The sequence below is a fragment of the Desmodus rotundus genome, chromosome 3 (genome assembly GCF_022682495.2).
Source record: "Desmodus rotundus isolate HL8 chromosome 3, HLdesRot8A.1, whole genome shotgun sequence".
Classification (NCBI taxonomy): Eukaryota; Metazoa; Chordata; class Mammalia; order Chiroptera; family Phyllostomidae; genus Desmodus; species Desmodus rotundus.
The window spans coordinates 40,379,335-40,391,930 of NC_071389.1; the positions used below are offsets into that span (position 1 = coordinate 40,379,335).

At 41.3% G+C, this 12,596-nt stretch overlaps 1 non-coding gene across 1 annotated transcript; it reads right to left on the bottom strand.

Moving 5' to 3' along the window:
• Positions 1-10,603: 10,603 nt before the first annotated feature.
• LOC112314686 (small nucleolar RNA SNORA22) lies at positions 10,604-10,737 on the bottom strand. Its single transcript, XR_002975821.2, has one exon. It is a non-coding gene; the product is annotated as a small nucleolar RNA SNORA22 (small nucleolar RNA).
• Positions 10,738-12,596: the final 1,859 nt, after the last annotated feature.

The window sequence follows — 12,596 nt, forward strand, 5'->3', positions numbered from 1 at the left end:
GTAAGAACTGATGGTATCACAAGGCACGGCTGTGGATGTATCTGAGCATATGTAGGAGCTGGTTTGGGTCTCAAATATAAGCTTTATGATTGGCTGATGTGGCCCAGAATGTGGTGGTCGCTGCACCCGAACTGCTGGTACCATCCATGACCCATTGCCATTTGTCTGCGGACCAAGTGCTGCCCGGGAGGCATCCCGAGTTTTGCCTTCAGTCCAAGTTCATCGCCAACTTACCCAGTGGTCTGGAGCATCTTGCTCTGCTTTGGTTTCCTCTTTGGAAAATAGGAAGACAATGCTAATTTCCAGAACTGTTTTCAAGTGCATGACCAGTAGCTGTGCAATGAGCCTGGATTTAAATCTCAACTTGTTTCCTTCTGGCCATGTGATTTAGGGCATGGTGTTTAATCTCCAGCGCTTCAGTTTCCTCATTTGTCAAATGAGGATAATGAGAATGTTTCCAAAGAGCTGTTGTTAAAATGAAATAAAATCATAAGGATAAGGAGACAGGCACTTAGCATAAAGGCAGCCATTTTTGTTAAAATATGAGTTTTGTGAAACAGAAAGAGCTACTAAAATTTAAGGTGGAGGCACCACCATTGCTGTGTTCTTATCACCATCCTTTGCAGATGGGCCTGGACGAAGGGCAGTTGGGGGTAGGGAAGGCATGAGCCATGTAAAGGCAGCTCCAGGAACTCTCAGTTCGAGGGGCACTACATTTTTGGCCAGTTGTAGAAACCATCTCACTGCCTTCTTTGGCCCCAAAGACATCAGCAAGAAAAAAAAAATTAAAACATTAACCACAGCATTTTAAAACCTCCCTTTGGTTTCGCCTTTCCTTCCCCCACGTATTGTTTTTGGGAAGGGCTGTTTCAGCCACAGCGCTGCCAAGAAAACAGGGTGGTTTCCCTTGACCACTCACCACGAGTATGTGCCTTTTCCTAAGCTTCAGTGCAGAAGCCCACAAATGATTTTGAAAAATAATAAAATCTTTCTCTATAAATAAATCCTTATGCCACGGGTCTTGGAGGGATGAGCGAACCCATCACAGGCCAAGCCTTCCCCTGCAGAGGAACTGCACATGGTGAAGCGAGAGAGATTCTGGGTAAGTCATTCTCCATTGAGTTTCCCATCAACGCAGGAATGGTTACATTCTGGAACTTTCACACAAAGATCCACCACTTCCCAACAGACACAACCTCCCTCCATGGAATGCCCCTTCCTCGCTTCCCCTGGAGATTTTATAATTACAGCCCTTTCTGATTTTCCAGAGTCTGACATATTAAGCATCTATAAGGATTTATTCAGTGACATGGAACAGTGAAATGAGGGTAAGTTTTGGAGTCCAGAGACTGGGATTGAGTTTTGACTTTGTGTCTGACTAGAAGACACACAGACAAGAGGCTTACAAGGTCTTGGGTGAGGTACTTAACATCTCTTTGCCTACCTCAGTTTCCTCATCTAGAAAATGGATATAAATGATGCATAACTCCTGAGCTCAGTGAAACTTAAATTTAAAAAGGCACTTAAATCTCAAGCGCACAGTAGGTATTCAATAAATGATCATTGTTATCAAGTTCTCAGCATGATTCATTAACAGCAAGAGAAAGAAGGCTTCCTCTGCTGGGATTCCAAAGAGAATTTAATGAAGGAATAATTTATTGGGAGGAGGGAGGCTAAGGGAACCAATAAAGAATACTGAGAGACCTAGAGACATGCAACATTGGGGACCTGTGACCACCCCTGACTTGAAAGGTCAGGGGGAAGGCCAGGTGTTGCTACAGCCCAGTTGGAAGCGGAGCCCTGGAAGAGGGGCCACTGGCAGCAGCTACAGTTCTAGAGGAACATGGCCACTGACAGATGCAGGCACATAAGCAGGGAGGGAGCTGGGGGAACCATCCCAACCTCTCCTCCTCTTCCCCTCCTGTCCCTTGCTGATGCCTGTCACTCACCAAGCCCAGCTGGTAGACAGGAGCAAGGGAGCCCCCTGATGAGAGCATAGGAGTCAGCCTTCCCAGGGCCCAGTGCAGACGAAAGAATAAATCTCAGTGGGAAGAGGGTGCAAATGGTGAATCATCGGGCTGGTCAGAGAGGAATTCCTTGTCATTTACATATTGGCTAGTATTAGTCAACCAAAACCATAAACAAAACTACTGCAAAAATCCTCAAGTGGTGATTGTAATCACATCACTTCAGGCCAAAAGTGTCTAAAGAAAGGAGCCCCCTCCCCCCATTCCCTGGGATCCTGTCCCAGGCCCTATCCTCCAGCTCATCGTGTGCCTCTCTCCTCCTGACACTTTCAAGACTGTCTAAGTCCTGACATGCTTCTCTGCTTTGCACTTACAGTTCCACTTGAAACTTCTGATGGGTGGAAGTCCTGACCCACTCTCTGGCCCTGTCTTCTCTGCTTGGCCAAGTTCTTGTCATCCTCCAACACTCAGTCTTGTACCGCCTCCTCCAGGGGACGTACCCATCCTCCTCGAGTTCTCATAGAGACAGCAGAGTGTCAAGAGGGAGGCTCTGAGCCAGACAGCCCAGGTTGCTATCCAGGGCTGCAACACTTCTAGCTGCATTGTGCCCTTGCCACTTAACCTCTCTGTGCCTCAGCATCAACATCTGTAAAATGGGTTATGACTGTACCCACTTCATAGGGTTTTCCTAAGGATTAAACAAGGCATTGTACACAAAACACTTAGAAAAGTGCCTAGCATATAGTAAGCACTTAATAAATATTAGGTAATTTATTTTTAATTACTGGTATAATTTAATTAAGTGTCGTAATACTTAATACACACAGTATAATTCAAAATTTACTTGTCTGATCCCTACATTGATTCTTTGTGCAACTCAGTGATAGGGTCTTTGCATTCCAATGCCTAGAATAGTTCTTGGCACAGAGTAGGTACTTGATAAAAGATCGATGAGTGAATAAATGAATGAGCGAATATATAAGTAATATGAGGACTCATAAGTTTTTGGAATCTTGTTTGGGCTTTCATGTGAAGCGCACTATAGGCCTTCTCTCAAGAATATGAACAGCTAAAGAAATCAGATCCAGAAAATTCAAACCCCTTCAGAGCAAAACTGGGCCACCCAGCAAGGCAACTCTCCTGCAGGCCTAGTTTGGGTAGGTCCCTTCCTAGAGCAACCAGCCACTTTCTAATCTAATTGTGTGATAAAAGAAATAGCTTCTCCACCCTTCTCACTTCCTCCTCCCCGTTAGAAACCCAGAGCACTGATCTGCAGGCAATTGTGTCAGCCCCAGGAGTCTCTGGGAAGACACACGCTTCCCCCTGCCCAGGCAAAATCACCATCGGGACAGTGAAGGTGGAGGGATATGATCAGGGAATGCCATGAGTTCCCAGAATGCCTGCATGCTCCCCGGGTCACTTGGTTCTGGGAGCAGGTGTGTTCTTGTGGAGGAGGGACACAGAAGCTCTGCTACAGGCCCACAGTGGCCCCGACGCTTTTCTAGGCTTCCAGGGCTCCCTCCCTCCTTCCAGTTCCTCATTTATGTTCCCTCCATGGCTTCCCAACATATTCAGTTAAAATAAAATGGAAGTGCCTACAAAGCCCACATGGTCTGCTTCCTGGCTGCCCCCATTCCCCGCCCAGCCCCTACTCCCTCTACTCTGCCCTCACTCACCCCACAGCAGGCAGGCAGGCTGGCCTCCGTGCTGTTGCTCCACAGTGAACACACTGGCTAGCCCTTGCTTGAAAGGCTCTTGCTTCAGGCATCCTTGTGGCTCTGTCCTTCTCCTTATTCTTTTATTAGTTCCTTCATTTGACAGACAATTTTTAAAGTTTAAAATTTTTATTTTAATTATGGTTCAAAAACATGCAAAATTTACCATCTTAACCATTTTATGTGTACAGTGCAGTGGCATCAAGCTCATATATTTACACTGTTGTGCAACCATTATCACTAACCATCTACATAACTTTTCATCGTGTAAAACTGAAACTCTGTACCCATTAAATAGGAACTCCCCGCCCCCGCCCCCCCTCCCCCAGCCCGGGGCAACCACCATTCTACTTTCTGTCTCTATAAATTTGACTACTCTAGGCACCTCGCTTAAGGGGATTCTACCACAGTTGTGCTTTTGTGACTGGTTTATTTTGCTTAGCATAACGTCCTCAAGATTCATCCATGTTGTAGCCTGTGTCATAATTTCCTTTCTTTTTAAGGCTGAGCATTATTTCATGATATATATATACCACATTTTGTTTATCCATTTATCTTCTGATGGACACGAGTTACGTCCAGCTTTTAACTATTGTGAATAATGCTGCTATAAATGTGGGTGCACAAATATCTGTTCAAGACCCTGCTTTTATTTGGGGGGGGGCATATACCCACAAGTGGAATAGCTGGATCACATGGTAACCTTTTATTTAATTTCTTGATGTCTTCCACAGTGTCTAGACTACTTAACAATGCACAGAGGTTCCAAATTCCCCATATCCTCGCCAACACTTATTTTCTGTTTTGGACTTAAAAAAAAAAAGAATAGCTATCCTAATGAATATGAGGTGGCATCTCATTGTGATTTTTAACAGGCAAGTTTTGGGCACCTCCCCTGCTCCAGGTCAAAGCTGCATGGTTCTCGGAACATACAAATAAAGTCCCGGGGCTGCTCCCTGGAAGGGAGGGGGCAACAAAACAAACCTGCAATGAGCTACACCTGGAGCTAAAGCCTGACAGACATTATCTCATTTAATCCTCAGCCTCCGTAAGATGACTATAAGTATCTCATTTTAGTGAAGAAACCAAGGTTCACTAAAGTTCAGTGCTCTGCCTCCTGGTTACAGATTCAACACCCAAGTCTTTGAGACTCAAAAGCCTATACTCTTTTCTCTGACAGTTTTTCTCAGAAATTTTTTTGATTTTGATTTAGCTGAGCAGAAAGACATAAAAATAACTTTGAGGCATTGACAGAGTGTTGCCAGCTTTTTATTTGGCAAAAAGAAAAAAAAAACATTGGAAAGCAATTAATTTACCATCTAATGTCACTATTCTTGTATAGGAAAAAATTTTAACCACATACCCTTTGGAAAAAAACACACACGACAAAATTTATTCAACTGAATAAACCTGGCTTTATGAGAATGTCACTCCACTGTCCGGACTTTTCTCATTTCCCTGCCCCAGGAGTACAGATCATGGCCCAGACGGGGGCCACTCGTCAGCTTCTGGGAGTGGAGGGTGCCAGCTCAGCAGGCCCTCAGCTAGGTGCTACAGGGGATGCCAGGCCAAGGGTGAGTTGGCCTTGGGGGGAATTTAGAAATGCACAGGACAGAGAGAATTAGGTGCCCCCCACAGGTTGGCTGGCCTGCTCTGCAAGTGATGAGGAGGTAGGAAGCTTTACCAAATTCTGCCATTTCTGCTGCCTTCATGACCTCTCTTAAACTTGTCTCCTCTATACTCTCACCACTACTTCAGGTCCCGTTCTCCAGAGGAAATTAAAAACTTTCCTACAAGAGCCACCATAAATAAAGGGAAGAAATGAAGCGTGGGTGGGAAAAGCAGTTGCTAACTATATAAAATAAAGCTTTGTATTAAGGATATATAAAAATTCAGTAAGAAACAAGAAAAAGGCTTGGACAATAATAATCCACTATCTCCCTTTCCCCAGCCCCACCTAAGTCTGAGTCTCCATATAAAAGCAGAGAAATTAAAGTAGAGATTGGATCAATCCACCACCCTGCTCAGTAGTGCAGTGGGCTCTTCTCAGGGGGACCAGGTCAGGATTCGGGACCAGACTGCCTGCTTCCATTCCAAGCTTCCCGTTCACTAGCTTTCTGATTTAGAGCAAGTGTTATTACGTTATTTAACCTCTCTGGCTTCAGTTGCTTCTTCTGTAAATGAAGACAGTTGTGACTACCTCCTGAAGATGCTGTGTGAAATAAGTTACTACTTCTAGAAGTTACTCCTTTAGCACATTGCTTGGCACATAGTGAGTATTCAAGAATTATTAGCATCATCTGCAGGAGTCCTCCAAGACCCAACCTTCTTCCCTTCTTCCCAAGGCTTTTCTCCTTCCATAAGATCCTGAGGACCTTTCATCGCAGTACTTTACTGCATTAAAAAAAAAAAAAATTGTAAGATCTTCACCATGAGGGAAAATATAGAGGGTAGTATAATGAATTGTCATGTTTCTTCCATTGTGCCCTTCAAATCTTACCATTTTACCATGTTTGATTCAGATTTTTTAAAAAGTTCAAGCATTAGAGTAAAACTGAGGTCCCTCGTGGACCAGTCTTTAGTCCTATCCCCTTCTCTCACTCCCCAGATGTGGCCACTGGTCTGATTTTTAATGTTTTCCATTTTCCTGCAAGCATTTATACTTTATCTATAAGCAATAAGAGTTTTCCATGTAACAAGACTTTACATTAATCATATTATACTATAAATACCCCCTGCAGTTTTCTTTCCCACTCAACATATCTCAAGACTTATGTAGAAATATATAACTCCGGATTTTTGTAGATGCTCTTTATCAAATTAAGGAAGTTCCCTTCTCTTTCTAGTTTGTTGAGAGTATCTCTGGATTGCATTTGCTTTTTTTGCATCTATTTTCCTATTACTTTTTCTGCATCTACTATTGTCATTTTTATTTAGTCTATTAATATGGTGGATTATATTCTTTGATTTTTAAAAGATGAACCACTCTTGCCCTAGCAGGTGTGGCTCAGTTGAGTTGAGCTCAGTTGTGGCTCAGTTGAAGCATTGTCCCATAAACCAAAAGTTTGCTGGTTTGATTCCCAGTCAGGGCACATGCCTATGTTGCGGGTTGGGTCCCTGGTTGGGGTGTGTACAAGAGGCAGTTGATTGATGTTTCTCTCCCACATCAGTGTTTCTCTCCTTCTCTCTCTTGCCCTCCCTTCCTCTCTCTCTAAAATCAATAAACATGTCCTTGTGTGAGGATTTAAAAAAAAAGATGAACCACTCTTCCATTTCTTGGGTTAATCCCACTTAGTTGTAAACTATTATTCTTTTTATATCATTTCACATCACATCATGTCATATCATATCATATATAAACAAATTTGATTTGCTAATATTTTGTCTGACTTTTTAAAATTTTCTTTTACTGTATTTGTCTGGTTTTAGTATGAGGATAGCACTGGTCACATAAGACAAGTTGGGAATTTCTCTGCTTTCTGAAAAAGATTGTGTATAATTAATGTTATTTCTTCCTTTAATGTTTGGTATATTTCACCATCAAAATCACCGGGGCCCAAACTTTTCTATGTTTGAAGGTTTTAAACTATAAACTCATTTATTTAATAGATATGGGTCTGGGTATGTCATGTGTTTTTTTCATGAGCGAGTTTTGATAGTTTGTGTCTTTCAAGGAATTGATCTATTTCATCTACGTTGTTAAAGTTATGGGTATAGAATTGTTCATAGAATTTCCTACCATCCTTTTAATGTTCGTGGGTTCTGTAGTGACAGTCATCGTTTCTTCCTGATGTTGGCAATTTGTGTCTTTTCTTTTTTTTATCCTCTTTCTTCATTCATGAAGTTCCAAGTTTCTCTTTGTTAGCATTTTCTTTCTACCCAAAGAACTTACCTAGTAACTGTTCTAGAGAGGTCTACTAATAACAAATTTTGTTATTTTTCCTCTATCTGATAATACCTTAATTTCACCTTTGTTTTCCTTAAGGATGCTTTCACTGGCTATAGAATGTGAAATTTGACAGTTCTTTTCTCACAGCCCTTTAAAAATGTTCCACTGTCTTCTAGTCTGCATGGTTTCTGATTAGATATATGCAGATATTGTTACCCAACTTACCCTGGTTATTTTCAAGGTGTTTTTCAATATCTTTGGTTTGATTATAATGTATCTGGGTATGCTTTACATTGAGTTTTGCTTGTATGGAATTCATTAAGTATTTTGAATCTATAAATTCATGTTTTTCCATAAACAAATTTGGGAAGTTTTCAGCCATCATGACTTCAAAAATTTTCTTGCTACTAATCTCTTTTTCATTCCTCTGGGACTTCAATGACATAAATGTAAAATCATTTAATATTTTTCTACTGGTCTCTGAGACTGTTCTTTTCTTAAATCACTTTCTCTGTGTTTTTCAAATTAAAAAACTTTTATTGATCTGGCTTAGTAGTCAGAAAACTGTTGTCCACCAGACAAATCCAGCTGTCTGATTTGGTAAATAAAAATTATTGGGACATAGCCATGCTAAATCATTCACATATTGTCTGTGGCTATTTTCATGCTCCAGAAGCTTCACCTCTTGCAGAGCTGAAGAGGGGCAACAGAGACTGTCTGACCAGCAAAGTCTAAAACATTTACCATCTTTCCCTTTGCAGAAAAAAGCCAGGCAATCCAACCCTTGATCTAGCTTCAAGTTCACTGACTCTATCTCCATGATGTTACTAATCCTCTCCAGTAAATTTTAAAATATCTGTTATTGAATTTTCAGTTATAAAATTTCTATTTTCTTCAATAGCTTCTGTTTTCTTTACTGAAAACTCCTATGTTTCCATTTGTTTCAATAATGTTTGCTCTTACTTCATAAAGCATGGTATAATAACTACTTCTAAGGCTTTATCTGAGTAGTTCAACATCTGGGTCAGCTTGGTATTGGTGTCTATTAATGGTCCTTTACTTTTAGAGTTGTTGAGTTTCCTAGTTGTTTGTAAGTTGATTAATTTTAATTGCATCTTGGACACTTTGACTATTATGTTGTAAGACTCTGGATCCTGTTAAGAGTCTCTAAAGAATCTTGCTTATTTTTTTTTTAAGCAAGCAATCAACATAGCTAGGTTTAGACCACAAGTCCCAGCATAGCTTCTATGGGCTATGGTACCAATGCCAGCTTAGTTTTCATGGCCTTTGCTGTACTATTAAAGTCTTCCTCAAATGTGCACCATCCCAGGGCCAGGTTGGTACCTGAATAGTGATCTGCACTGTAGCTTAGACACAAAATTTTGTTGTGCAGCTTTGGGTTAGTTCCTTACATGTGCAGCCCGGGAGTGAGCTCAGGGTTTCACACACAAATTTAAGGAACACCTTTCTTAAGCTCTGACTTCTCCATGATTTCCTCTGCTTCCTTACACTCAGGGTCCCATTTTCCCAGTGTGCTGGACAGAAAGCCATGCCTTCTTCATGCTGTCACACATTTTTTCACAACTGGGTGCACCTTGAGAATGAAGCAGTGAGAAAAATAAATAATAGAAATACCTACCCCCCACCCCCACAGTCTGTAGGCCACAAGGAGCCCTTTACCCAGGTCTTCTAATCAGAGAGAAGGATTTTTTTCTGAGAGTTTTTGGTGCCTAAGAAGCTGCAGGAGTACAATTTATGACAAGGATTTGTCTTAGGACCAACTTAAACAAGTAAATAGAGTAAAATCCAATTAGATCCCTCTCAGCCCTCCCCCTAACACACACTTTTGTCCTGTGGGGCCCATTATTTTTAGTCCTCTAGCCAGAAAGTGAAAGTTTGTTTTGAAGTTTTTATTGTCGATGCTTACTGCACAGTTCTGTGTTCAGGCTGCCCCATGAGATACAGAAGGAAAAAAAAAAATCCAGGAAATTTAACGTCTGTCATGGTTAATTTTATGTGTCACCTTAATTAGGCCAGAGGGTACCCAGACATTTAGTCAAAAATTATTCTGTGTGTGTCTGTGAGGGTGTTTCTGGATGAGATTAGCATTTGAATCTGTAGACTGAGTAAAGCAAATTGCTCTCTGTAATGTGGGTGGGCCGCATCCAATCAGTTGAACAAAAGGCTGATCTTCCTGTGACTAAAAAGAAATTCCTCCTGCCTGACTGCCTTTGCACTTGAGCAAGTTTTCTCCATCTTTGAACTCAAACTGAAGCATTGGCTCTTCCCAGGTCTTGAGCCTGCCAACTTTGGACTGAAATTATGCCATCAGCTCTTCTGGTTCTCCAGTTGCTGACTACAAGTCTTAGGACTTGTTAGCCTCCATAATTACATGAGCCAGTTCTTTACCATAAATCTCCTTATTTATTTAGACACATTCTATTGGTTCTGTTTCTCTGGAGAATTCTAATATAACTCATATCAAGTGTTTTTTGAGTTTTTATTTCCCTCCCCAACCCAACTTGTGATTATTTGCTTTTCAGAATTCTTGAACAGTTGCTTTATGTCTACTCTCCAGGGTTGTCAGCTGTAATTAGTGAGAGAGACAGGTTAGAGGATGCTCATTCCATCTTAGCTGAAACCAGAAATGTCTAGCTTTTTTAAATTTATAATTGTTGTATAGTATTCCATTGGATGAATATATAACTTCTTTATTCTTTCTCTATTGATAAGTGTTAGGGTTCTTTCTTTATAATCTTTGCAAATATGTACAGAACTTTTCCAGAATATATATTTATATGTAAAATTGCTAAGATGTAAGGTATACTGCTCGTCAAATTTACTAGATAGTGCCAAAATGCATGCCAAGTGGTGCTAACAATTTAGATTCGTATTAGCAATATATAAGTTTTCTCATGGTTTCATAAACTCCTGACTTTTGGTATTGCTGGATTTTTAGTTTTTGACAGTCTAATATCTATGGAATGGTACCTCAGTGTTTTTTTTGTTTTATTATTTATTTATTTATTTAATAATGTGCTGACTTTCTGAATACATTTGTAAGGATAAATAGTCCTTTCAATGCAGAGGGAAAGGACAGACATTGCTCTAGCACAGAGTCAAAGCCAAGGGAACTATAAAGCACACTTGGGTGTTCACTGTGCCATACCTCAGTGTTTTAATTTATTTCCGGTTACTAGTGAGATTGAGCTGCTTTTCAAAAGTTTATTGCCTATTCATATTTCCTCTCCTGTGATTTCTTTGTTCATATTGGTTCTCTGTTTTTCTTTTGGATTTTTAAAAACCTTTTTCTTGTTGATAATCTTATTTAATTCTTATATACAGTTGACTGTCTTTCTCACTTTGATTGTAGTGGCTTTGGGTGAGTAGAAGTTCCCATGTTTTGATGCCAGAAGCATCGCTGTAGGTGCCCCCTCCTCCCTCGCTCTCCACATTAAATTAGTGTCTGAGCCCTGTTGATTTTTCTGTCCTATCTCTGCCTTCTATCCATGTCAGTGGCTCCCAGGGCAGGTGCTCCTTCATGCCCTTCTCCAGGACAATTGCACTCATTTCTTAATGGGTCCCCCGTTTCCACTCTCACCTAGATGCAACATCCCTGTAGGAGACTTTAAAGAACATAAGTTAGACCATGATATTTTCCTGGGTTAAAAACTTTTAGTGGTTTCTCTTCACCTATGAGATTATGTGTAAGGTACTCTGCATGACAAACAGACAGACAAAAACCACCCCACCCCTGGCCATTTCTGGCTCCTTGAGCCTCACATATTATTCTGCTCACATCTGTGCTCCAGACATCACTCCTTGAGCCTCATGTATTATTCTGCTCACATCTGTGCTCCTCCCCCCAGTACTCCACACACCCCACCCCAGGCATACCAGGCATCTTCACACACTGACTTTCTGACACCTTTATATTTAACATAATCCTGACAACTCCCTCTCTCCCCTGCCTCAACATAATATCACCAAGGCTTTGAGGTAGGATGGAGGAGGCTCTGGCCTGGAAATTAGCTACTACATACCAGACACTTCCAACTATGTTATAGTCTCATTTAATTCTTACACCATTCTGAATACAGACCAGTGATCTCCTTTATAGACAAGGAGATCAATGTCCAGAGATGCTAAGTGACTTGCTAAAGACACTCAGCAAGAAAGCAGCAGAATCAGAGGCTGAACTCAAGTGTCTGATGCTCTAATTATTGACCCTCAGCTTTTCCTTGTTCACAAGGACTAGGTGTGAATCCTGGCTCTGCCATTCACTGGCTTTATGAACTTGGGCAAGTTACTTCCTCTCTGAGAGCCTCAGTTTCCTCACTTGTAAAAGAAGGAGAGTATATTTGATGATCTGTAAGCTCCCTTCCCTCCTGGAGGCATGTTATTCTGTGCAGTGCTTACTTAGTCCTATACATTCCTTCAGACCAGGGCTGCCCACTGAGAAGAGTCAACTTTCCAATGATCCCAAGTCAGCAGAGGCCTGATGATCCTCCCACACTCCTTAAAGTTTTCACACCAGTCTTTGTACTGGTACAGCAACCCTTGCCACAAGTCTGCATGTCTAGACTTATGCCTGGATCACTGCATCTCTTCCTGAAGCCAAAAATTTGTTAAAACAGCAGAGATGGTGAATCCAAACACAACATTCTCATGAAATTGCACTAATTTCTGCTCACTCCCCAAGTGCCCATGTGCAAGCCACTGTCCCGCTCTGACCCTCAACGACTTCACGTGTAAAACAATGGGGATTAGTTTCTAGTAGGCTGAGGACCAGATCTAACCTTCTACAATGCTGGGATATTACACACCACCTGTGGCAAGAACTTAACAGTACAAGAAGGAACCACCAAACAAAGGCCCATTCTCCTAAGGCGAGCCCAACCTCAGCAAATTCATGTCTCTTCTAAAATAATAAATGGCTACTATCCCGACTTCAAGGTCAGACTAGAGGGAAAGTTACCAAAAGAGCAGGGATTTAAAACTGAAGAGAGGAAGAAAAGACAAGAA